General features: G+C 42.3%; 1 non-coding gene across 1 annotated transcript; it reads left to right on the top strand.

The window, feature by feature from the left end:
- The first annotated feature begins 11107 nt into the window (after positions 1-11107).
- On the top strand, positions 11108-11296 carry LOC132570626 (U2 spliceosomal RNA). Its single transcript, XR_009555336.1, has one exon. It is a non-coding gene; the product is annotated as a U2 spliceosomal RNA (small nuclear RNA).
- Positions 11297-11623: the final 327 nt, after the last annotated feature.

The following is an 11623-nucleotide window of genomic DNA, read 5'->3' on the forward strand; positions in this document are numbered from 1 at the left end:
GAGGTAAGTAAAATGAGGACCCAGCTTGCTGAGGGGAAAGTGTAGATGACTGGGGAAGACAATGGCAAACCACCCTGTAAAAAAATTTGCCGTGAAAACGTCGTGATACAACATCACCTTAGAGTCGAAAACGACTGGTGCTTGTGCAGGGGACTGCCTTTACCTTTTTTACCTTTACAAGAATGGTGAGGAATTCTTGAAAATTCAGTATGTTTTCCATCTGTAGATTTATTGGATACAGTACATTGAGTTCTTGAAATGGTTTCTCAAAGCCATCTCAACTCTCCACGTTAATGGAACTTCTGGACTGTGGTGCTGTAAATACTGTGGGAATCTGCCATTGTACAACCACCATATATAGCTTCAGCCTTGAATCAGCTTATACGGTATAAACTGTCTGGGTAACAGTGGCTATTAGTAAAGCATTGAGGCTTGAAGCCACCCTCAGGGATGTACACACATGCTAAAAATAAACTTGGCATGATCCCAGTCCTCAAGGTTCTTAATGGATTGAAATTGAGGTTTCAGAGGGACTATACTAGCTCCATCCACCGTTCAAAAATAATCATGCACTTTAGAAGAAACTAGCTGCAGTATAGATTTTTGGAGGTTTTAGCTGTTGGGTATGTAGTATTTCTTGCTGCAGAAATTCCATGGTGAATCTAATTCCTAGAAAAGATCTGTGTGAATGTTTTTCTTTTCTGGGAAAAATAGCCATGCAACATTACACAGGCATTCAAAATAATTAAGATTAGACCCACAAAAGATACTGCTGCCACCTTTTCTGTTGTGGAGGTGATTTCTGCTGTATGGCATATTGCTTGAGATCTAAGAACTTCAGCTCACACAAGGCCAGCATCTCTCAATGAGCCCAAACTCACTTTGTGTTAGAGCAGGGGTGGCCAGACCTGCTTAACATAAGAGCCACATAGAATAAACAGCCGATGTTTGAGAGCTGCAAGACATGAATGTCAGATGTTTGAAAGCCAGAAGGAAGTAAGGCAAAATAAATGGAAAAGGGGGAGGGAGAAGAGGTGGAAAGAAGAAGACTGCAGATTTATACCCTGCCCTTCTCTCTGACTCAGAGCAGCTTACAATTTCTTATATCTTCTCCCCCCACAACAGACACCCTGTGAGGTGGGTGGGGCTGAGAGAGCTCTCCCATAAGCTGCCCTTTCAAAGACAACTCCTGTGATAGCTATGGCTAACCCAAGGCCATTTCAGCAGCTGCAAGTGGAGTAGTGGGGAATCAAACCCGGTTCTCCCAGATTAGAGTCAACACACTTAACCACTACATAAAACTGGCTCAAAGAAAGCAACTTTAAATACATTGTCCAAACCACCAGCTGAGAAGTGATTTAAAGAGACAAATGCCTTCTCCAAGCCAGGTGCTGGGGGCTCAGAGAGCCACACAATAGGTGTGAAAGGGCCACATGTGGTTCCCAAGCCTGTGCTAGAAGAAAGGATTGTGCAGCAAAGAGGTGTGGAAACAGAAGCTAGCATTTGAGCCCTAGCTGGACAGCTCCTCCATCAGTTCATCAGTCTTGTCTTGGGATCAGCACATTGCTCTGCTGGACAGCTCCCTAGTCAGACCTGTAAAATAGAGACTTATCTAAACACCAGGTTCACTCACATGGATTGCTGCCTTGACCGTGGTAAGGGGACTTGTGTGATTCAATGAGGCTGCGGGCTATGCTGTGGAGGGCCACCCAAGACAGGTCATAGTAGAATCAGAATCATAGAGTTGGAAGGGACCAGGGTCATCTAGTCCAACCCTCTGCACAATGCAGAAAACTCACAAATTGTTGTTCAGTCGTACAGTCGAGTCTGACTATTTGCAACCCCATGGACCAAGACATGCCAGGCCCTCCTGTCTTCCACTGAAGTCTGCTTAAATTTGTGTTAGTTGCATCAGTAATCAGTAATCAGCCATCTCATCTTTTGCCATCCCCTTCTTTTTTTACCTTCTGCCTTTCCCAGCATCAGAGTCTTCTCCAGTGAGTGCTCCCTTCTCATTTGATGGCCAAAGTATTTGAGCTTCAGCTTCAGCAGCTGACCTTCCAGGGAACAGTCAGGGTTGATTTCTCTTAGGACTGACTGATTCGATTTTCTTGCAGTCCAAGGGATTCTCAAGATTCACAAATATCTCCTCCTAAATTCATAGGATCTTCATTGCTGTCAGATGGCCATCTAGCCTCTGTTTAAAACTCTCCAAGGAAGGAGAGACCACCATTTCCTGAGGAAGCCTGATGCTGGTCTTGTATGAGAACCCAGACAAAATATGATCCATTGGAGAAGGAAGGTGGGAATGGGATGTCTGAGAAAGCAACATGAAGAATGTTCTTGCTGTTTAAAGCACAACCAGAATCAGGGATTCCAGCCTTAAAGACTTAAACCGTTCAGAATGAGTTACTACATTTATCAGTGATGCTTTTCTTATAGTAACTGAGACAGGCCATTTATCTGCCTTTGACTTGACACTCATCTGATGAAGAAATCTGTTGGAACATGATGAATACTGGATTACTAGAGGGCATCTGAAAATAAAAAAAATAATAAAACAATTGTAATAATAATGTGCATGTGAAAAGTGATACTGAAAATCATACATATGAAAATATACACGTAAAATGTGCGTGTATATTGCTTGTAACTATGTGTCATGTCATTTGGACTCTCATTTTGATCATATGAATTTATTTATATTTAGAATATCCAAAAATTGTTTACAGCGTGGTGCTTGTTAGCATTTCACACGTTCCAATATGCATGTGTAGCCAAGCTCTCAAGTAAGGAGTCTTAAACTCTCTCTTTTAAAACCTCATTAAACAAATGCATTCTTGGGAAATATTTATTCTCTCACTTCTCACTTAGACTGCTGCAGTGCACTCAGCATGGGGCTCCCCTTGGAAACTGTTCAGATATAGAGCTGGAAAACAGGACATATTTTACACCTACATTTTTAAAAAAAATGAAACACTTTTTGTCATTAATCTTAGGCATGTTTCACAACATTTGTGCAAATTTTCACCACCACCCCAATGATTTTTTTAAAAGAATATACAGATGCATATGCCAAAGTATTGAATACAACTTGCCCTGTGCATAGGAGAACTATTTGCAAGAGCATTAGTCTGCATACATGGGTGCGCCTTCATAATTATATCAATAGATGGATGGGAATGGACATCCACCTCTCTCATGTAGGGCTATGAAGATCTGCCATGTTCTGATCTGTTGTACACACAAGCTGATAAACCTGTGTGATTTAATGGATGTACACATCTGTGCACGAAGTCAGTTTGCTTGCTCACCAATAATATCCAGTGCAACCTATGGTTCAGAAAAGTGAATCTTGTAACCTGTTCTTTTCTATCCACAAATATCAGCATCTAAGTGTGCCTGTATGCACACCAGAGTGATGTTTCACACATGTCAAGTGTTCATCGTGCTAAATCAGGGCAACAATCCTAAATCAAAGTTACTATTTATAACCAGCAACTGGAATGACTTTGACACTGAAAATTGTTAATTTTGTTTGGTGATCTATTTTTTTTTTAAACTTAAAATTTTTTATTTTATGAGAAACAACCAACAACATTTCTAATACAAACATAAGACACTGTCTTATACATACTTGCTTATACATATTTCTTTGAAGTTGAAACACCCAAACATTTTTGTGAAGAAATGAATGAAAAAGAGAAATCAATAAATTAAAAAATGATAACAATAAAAATAAAAGAATAAAAAAGAAAATCTCATATGTAAGCAGTTGTGCACCCTATTAGCAATTGACCCGGTTCATACAGATCAAATTCAGTAAAGGACAAAGTTTAGGTATTTTTTTGGCATTGTGCATTTTTTAGATGTATTGTTGTTTATAAAATCTAAAAAGGGAAACCTTTTGAAAAACTGCTCCAGAAATCACTGCACAACTGGCCCAGTTAGCTGACAACCTTATCTTTTGCTCCATGCTTCTACTTTCCATAAGTGTCGCCATGCCAATGCCAGGGTTTCAATGAGAGAGAAAAAGAAAGTGCAATGCAATAGCACTGCAATTGCAAACAATCAAACAGTGGGCAACAACAAATGTGCAATAGCAAACAAACAATAGGGAGGTGCATCAGCACTATACTCTTAAAATGTAGGATTCATGCCCTTGTAATAGCTAACTTCAGTAGGATTGAAACTAAGGTTCCTTGAATTTCTCCTGGCAATAAACCTTACTTTTTATGATTAACCAATGGGTGATACCTAGTAAGAGCAATAATGTTTTTGCTTTGTAGAACAGAACATTATCTGCCGTGTCTTAATGACAGCCTTGAATGTCAGCTTGCCTATTCATTAGGATGTAGCTACAGCTACTAAAGGTCCCTTCGAGTGTTGCCTAGTCCAATCCCTTCCGCACAGAAGAATTCCACTTGGTATTTTTTTTGTTCTGAGTACAACTGTTTATCACCCCTTGTGCTTCTCTTCATATCAGGAGCCAGGGCTTCTTTTTTTTGTAACAGGAACTCATCTGCATATTAGGTCACACACCCCTGATGTAGCCAATCCTTCTGAAGCTTACAATAGGCCCTGTACTAAGAGCCCTGTAAGCTCTTGGAGGATTGGCTACATCAGGGGTGTGTGCCCTAATATGCAAAGGAGTTCATGCAACCCCCCCCCCTGTTCCTTGTATTTTTTGTTGCAGACCTTGTTAACATCTGAAGAAAAATTCTGGGGGCAAAGGAAAACTCTGTGTGTTACGTTCAGGGCCAAACCATTTGTGATGAAGAGTCTGATTATCAGATTTCCCACTTTTTTAGAAACTGTAAAATAGGCCCAGGGAGCTCTGATTGGAACAGCAGCATTCAGAGGAGAGCATGTTGATCTTTACTGCTTGGGCTGTTTCCCCAAATGAAACTATCCTTCCTCAGGAGCACAGAAGGAAAAAAAAATGCTGCATATGAAGGGACAGTCTACCAGTTTTTATAATTTTTGGGGGGAGGGACGGTGGCTCAGCGGTAGAGCATCTGCTTGGGAAGCAGAAGGTCTCAGGTTCAATCCCTGGCATCTCCAAAAAAGGGTCCAGGCAAATAGGTGTGAAAAACCTCAGCTTGAGACCCTGGAGAGCCGCTGCCAGTCTGAGAAGACAATACTGACTTTGATGGACCAAAGATCTGATTCAGTATAAGGCAGCTTCATATGTTCATAATTGTTGCTAACTAGTGTTGATTCTGCCCTGACCTGGATATCCCAGGTTAACCTAGTCTTATAAGAGCTTGGAAGCTAAACAGGGTCAGCTCAGCTGCTTAGTACTTAGATGGGAGACCACCAAGGTTGCTCTCAGAACTTTTTTGGTACCAAAAGCCCAGCAGGAACTCATCTGCATATTAGGCCACACCATGGCTCTTTTTCTAGCAGGAGCTCCTCTGCATATTAGGCCACGCCTCCTGATGTAGCCAATCCTCCAAGAGCTTAGAGGGCTCTTAGTACAGGGCCTACTGTAAGCTCCAGGAGGACTGGCTACTTCAGGGGGGCATGGCCTAATATGCAGAAGAGCTCCTGCTAGGAAAAGAACCCTGGGCCACACCCCCTGACATCACCATTGTTTCACACAGGGCTTTTGTAGAAAAAGCCCAACAGGAGCTCATTTGCATATCAGGCCACACCCCCTGACATCAAACCAGCCAGAACTGTGTTCCTGCTAAAAAAAAAAGAAGCCCTGGTTGCTATGAAGAAGCAGCCTATGCCACACCACCTCTGAACAACTCTTGTCTTGAAAACCATAAGTCAGCTATGACTAGATGGCAAAAAGAAGCTTTGATTTGGGCTGATACCATCCGAGGAATGCAAGAAGTGCCTATCTGAATCAAGCCACAGTCCATGAAGCAATATCTCCCTGGAAGGTCATCAAGGTAATGTCCAGTCATTCTGTTTAGCTGAAAAAGTAATTAGTGACTGCAGGCAATTTTTTTTGAAGAGAGAGATAAAAGTGGGTTAAGAGTAGCTTTGGTGTAGCCACAAGCTGTGTGACAGATGAGGATCAAATAAGTTTGCAAGCCATTCAAAAGCCTGTGTAAAGGACTCCCATTCCCACTATCAAGCTGTGCATCAACTGCACTTTTCTCAGTACTTGTTCCTCTGGGTTGCCCTGCCATGTATTGAGTCAGATCATTGCTCTGTCAAGGTCATAGGACCATAGAATCATAGAGTTCGAATGGACCTCCAGGGTCATCTAATCCAATCCCGTGCACAGTGCAGGAAATTCACAAATACCTCCCCTCCCCATACATATCTCCCCGGTGAACCCTGTTCCATGCCCAGAAGATGGCAAAAACCTCCAGGGTCCCTTGTCAATCTGACCTGGAGAAAAATTGCTCCCTGACCTCAAAGTGGCAATCCCTGGACATGTAAGAAAGGGTCATGAGAACTAAGGACTGATGCAAGCCTTCCTGCCCTCCTTCTCCTGATCTGCCTAATTCACAGAATCTAGACAAAAACAGTGAAAAGACCATGCAACTCTCAACAAACATATATATATTACAGTGCAGAATAGTCAAACAATATAGATGAAGTTACAGTCCATGAATGGTGAAAAACCTTTTCAGTCAAAAAACAGGTTTCTACAAATATAGTCCCATAGAGAGTGTTTTCCTCCTTTCTTCCACTAGCCAATAGGACTTCTCTTGAACAAGAGACAAGCTTCCAAATAAGAGAGAAGGATCCCTGAGCCTGACTTGTTATTTGAATATAAGCAGTTTCATGTCTTCCTCAAGAGCTCTGTCCTTTCTCAATTAGTGTCTCAACCAAGTTTCTTACAAATGAAACACAGTATCCTCCAGCAATCACATAGAGCATAAGCTTCACCAGTATCCTTGGGCTATTTGTTCTTCACAGAATCAGCATCACTGTCATATGGCCATCTGATGATTAAAAACTTCCAAGGAAGGAGAGCCCACCACCTCCCGAGGAAGCCTGTTCCACTGAGGAACCATTCTAATTATCAGGAAGTTCTTCTTAATGTTGAGCCAGAAACATTTCAATCTGTTGGCTCCGGTCTGACCTTCTGGGACAACAGAAAACAATTCTGCACAATCTATATGACAGTCCTTCAAGTACTTGAAGATTGTGATCATATCACCTCTCAGTCACCTCCTCTCCAAGCTAAACATATCTAGCTCCTTCAACCTTTCCTCATAGGAGCTGGTCTCCAGACCCCTCACCATCTTTGTTGCCCTCCTCTGGACATGTTCCAGCTTGTCTATATTCTTCTTAAACTGTGGTCCTCAAAACTGAACACAATACTCTAGGTGAGGTCTAACCAGAACAGAATAAAGCAATACGATCACTTCACATGATCTGGACAGTATACTTCTGCTGATACAGCCCAAAATTGCATTTGCCTTTTGAGCTACCTCATCACACTGCTGACTCATGTTCAGTGAATCCACTAAGTATTGTTTACTCTGATTGGTAGAGGCTTTCTCAGCCTCTCGTCACCTACCCGGAGATGCCAGGGATTGAACCTGGGACCTTGTGTGTGCCAAGCAAATGCTCCACCACTGAATTATAGCCCTTCCCCTGTAGAATGTTCTGTTTCTGCCTGTTCCTTGGCTTTTAAAACTGTCTTTCCTGTTTTACAGACCAGAGAGTTAAGAAAGCATCAACACTGATGGCCTTTTAAGATTGTGTTTTTCAGTGAGGTTTTTTGTATGTCACAGATTTTTACACTGAACATACATTAATTTTTGCTGGAAGATAATTCCTTTGATGTTGCTTTCTTTTAAAAGCCTGGTGATTTTATGAGGCAAACTTGTATTATTTTAACTGCACCATTTTTTCTGTGGCCAAGTCTGTAGGTCATATAATACTTATATAGGAAGCAATTTACCGCAGATGAAAGTGAGTTTTTGAAAATAGGGTTGACCTAGGACTTTATGCTTCTTGTAGACTTCCCACTGTCACGATTTGTGTCCCAAACCATCTCGTTAATCCTAGTTAACCCACCCAGTATTCTGTGAGCCAAAAAATCAGATCACCAGAGTTAAAACTGAATATAGATTACCAGCTATTTTAAATTTCAGAAGATTTAGCCAATTTTGAAGTCTACCAAGTTCTTAAGAATGGTAGTTTTCTTCCTTTAAAATACTAGAACACATAAAAAATTACAGAGGTTGATCGGTTATGGAGACAATAAGACATGTCAAATGTATATAATGAGGGAGGCATCTCATTGTTGTCTCCCCTACTTTTCCCACTTTCCCCTCCCTTAAAAGCTTATAAACCATTTCCCTTTTTTTACTTCCTTCTCTTCTTCCCACCCTTAGTCAACCTGCTTTTATCTGCCCCCTGTCTTCAGCTTCACCTTCCCTCCCCTTTGCACCCTCTCCCTGAGAAAACTCTGTGTGGTCCCCACTGCTGGACAGGGACAGAGCCAGTTACACAGACCCAACCCTTCTAACTTGTGGCTCTTCCTCCAATGGAAGAACTACTTAAATTGGAGAAAGTCTCCTTGCAGGATCCATACTATTATGGGTGGTGGCAGTAGTGAAATCATGCAGGAGAAGAACGCCTAAAACTACTTTTACTTAAGACATGGGGCTATGATCCAAACCAGCTTCATGTGACTGAAATTCTGCTTTAAAAGAGAGCCAACATGATGTAGTGGTAGAACTCTTTCCTGATATTTTGTATTGGTGAAGCCAGTTTTATTAAACATGTAAATGCTGGACATATCAAGAACTCTGAATCTGGCTGTGATGCCCTGTTCATTTTAACAGCAAAAAAGAAAGCCGGAGCAGAAGGAAATAACCCATTAACAGTGGGATGTGTGAGGTAGCATATTACAGTCACATAGAAGGGACTTGTTCATTGGTGGTTGAGGTTAATAGGCCAATGTGTTTTAAATGGAGTTATTAAGTGTTATCAGGGACATCTCCTTTTTCTTTTTCAGAAGGTAGCTCAAAGAAAGTGTGAAGCTCTTTCTCTGCCAGTACAGAAGAAATCTATTAGTCACAGTGTTTATTCCATGTGTCAGACCACCTCCCAGATTAGAGAAGGGCTTATTAGCTAATGCATCACTTCTGTTTCTATTTTTTCCATTCACAGCAATAACAAGATTTGTATTTATAAATCTGCACCATATTTTCCTCTTCACTGCTCTTCAGGTTAAAAGGAAACTTGCAAGGAATGGAGGATGTCTCTAGTCTCTCCGGAGACAGTTTTGGCGAGAGCAACAGAGAAACTTGGAAATAGAACCCAAGGGTGTATGTAAAGGGTAATGTTTTGCAGGATACCAGGTCTCATTTCCTGCATCTCAATAGCTAGTTGTATTCAGCCAGTTTTTCCTCCTGATGAAGAAGAGGTGACCCTTTTGACTATCCAAATGGCTATGCTGGCAATCATAGGACCCGCATGGGCAAAAGCCATATGGGATGTGGCAGATTCATGAAGGATAGGTCTATCAGTGGCTCTTAGCCATGGTGACTAAAGGGAACCTCCATATTCAGAAGCAATTTACCACCTGCGAATACCAGTGCCAGGTGGCACTGTAAATAGCAGTGCCAGGAACCTGCGAATACCAGTGCCAGGTGGCACTGTGAATAGCAGTGCCAGGAACCTGTAAATACCAATGCCAGGAAGCAACATCGGGGGAAGGCCTTGACCTCTGTGCCCTGTTGCTGATCCTCCAGAGACATGGTTTGGCTGCTGTGTGAGACAGGATGCTGGACTAGCCGGACCATTAGTCTCAACCAGCAGAACTTGCATTATATTCTTATGACAGGAACTATAGTAAGGGGGAAAACTGGAGAAGATGGAGGAAAAAATGCTGGCTCAATCTAACCTGTTGTGTGAATGAGTAATGCAGGTAGTTTGCTTCCCTTGGAACAGGTCTTCCAAGTTTCCCTTGAAAGTATGCATTCCCAGGAGGTGGGTTTTATAATTTTGAGAATCCTTATGCTTATGTTACACCGGGTATTTGACATGGGCAGTTTATATGTTCACTAAAGTTGTGTGGTAAAGCTTTTCCTAGACTGTGATGTTTTAGGCTGGGGTATGTGTGCATATAAGAGCCCCGTGGCGCAGAGTGGTAAAGCTGCAGTACTGCATTCGGAGCCCTCTGCTCACGACCTGAGTTCAATCCCATTGGAAGCTGGTTCAGGTAGCCGGCTCCAGGTTGACTCAGCTTTCCATCCTTCCGAGGATTCAGTAAATACTTTTCTATGAAATAAAAATCCTTAGCATGTAGACAGTCAGTGTGTTGTAGTGGCTAAGAGCACAGGATTCTAACCTGGAAAATGGTTTGATTCCCCACTTCTCCGCATTAAGCCTTCTGGGTGACCTTGGGCCAGTCACAGTTCCTTGAGAACTCTCTCAGTCACAGTTCCCTCACAAAGTGCCTATTGTGGGGAGAGGGAGAGAAAGGTCATTGTAAGCTGCTTTGAGACTCCTTGAGATAGAGAAAAGTGGGGTATAAAAATCTACTTTTCTTCTAGAAAAATACCACAATGAAGAGAAGGCTAAGTTGAATCAGCCTAAAGTGATGTGCTAGCTTTGCATGTGCAGGGAACTTTTTAGGTCATGGGATGTTCCAAAGCTTTCCTTCTTGTTTCTGCTGCTGCAAACTCATTGTTCAAGTGAAGGAGCAGAAGACGTGGGCTTTTTCTCCACGCATAAGAGGCAACATGTGGCAAGAACAGCATTTCTCCCCAAACATGGCTGTTGTTATTTAGCATGCTCAGAAGCAGAATACTTCTGAATACCAGTTGCTAGAGTCAACAAAAGGGGAGTCTTGGGTCTCCATGACTCTCCAGTGAGCTTTGTAGGGGCACTGAAAAACAGTCATAGAATTGGTTTTACACCCCACTCTTCACAACCTGAAGGAGTCACAGAATGACTTACAATCATCTTCCCATCCCATCTTCTCCCTGCAACAGACATCCTGTGAGGTAGGTGGGGCTGAGAGAGTTCTGAGAGAACTGTGACTGACCCAAGATCACCTAGCTGGCTTCATGTGGAGGAGGAGTGGGGAATCCAACCTCAGATTAGATTCAGCTGCTCTTAACCACTACTTGGGCTGGCTGCTGTGGTAAACGTGATCAAGAGTGGACTGCGAAGTGAAGCTTCTCGGTCTTTTGGCTGAGATCAAGTACAGAATCTGTTCTCAGCAGTTTAATATTTGACACATCCTTTATTTGAGGACTATATATTAAATGGATTTTTGGAGTTCTCTATAAGTTCTGCAAACAGTATTCTTCTGTTACCTTACAACATTTTTTCCTGTAATAAATGTTTGGTTAGAGTAGCAAGTATTTACACCTGACTTTTTTGTTGGAGCTTTGTTGGACGCAGGGAGTCCCCTTTCTTCTATTCCAGAATAGCACCTGCCTCTTTTGGGTGGCATTCAGATGTTGTTTCTAAGCAACATTAGACTCCAATGTGCACAAGCACTGTCTGTTGCCGGGCTGATGCATGCCCTTCACTTTCGCCCCCACCCCCTTGCATCAGCAGTCCTGTTTAGAAACTGAGATTCTCTGCCCAAATAGGGAGGGGAAAGGAGGGGAAAGCAATGCATGTATGCAGGACCTTTTTTGTAGCAGGAACTCCTCTGCATATTAGGCCACACACCCCTGAT

This window comes from Heteronotia binoei, chromosome 4, assembly GCF_032191835.1.
Source record: "Heteronotia binoei isolate CCM8104 ecotype False Entrance Well chromosome 4, APGP_CSIRO_Hbin_v1, whole genome shotgun sequence".
Taxonomy (NCBI): domain Eukaryota; kingdom Metazoa; phylum Chordata; class Lepidosauria; order Squamata; family Gekkonidae; genus Heteronotia; species Heteronotia binoei.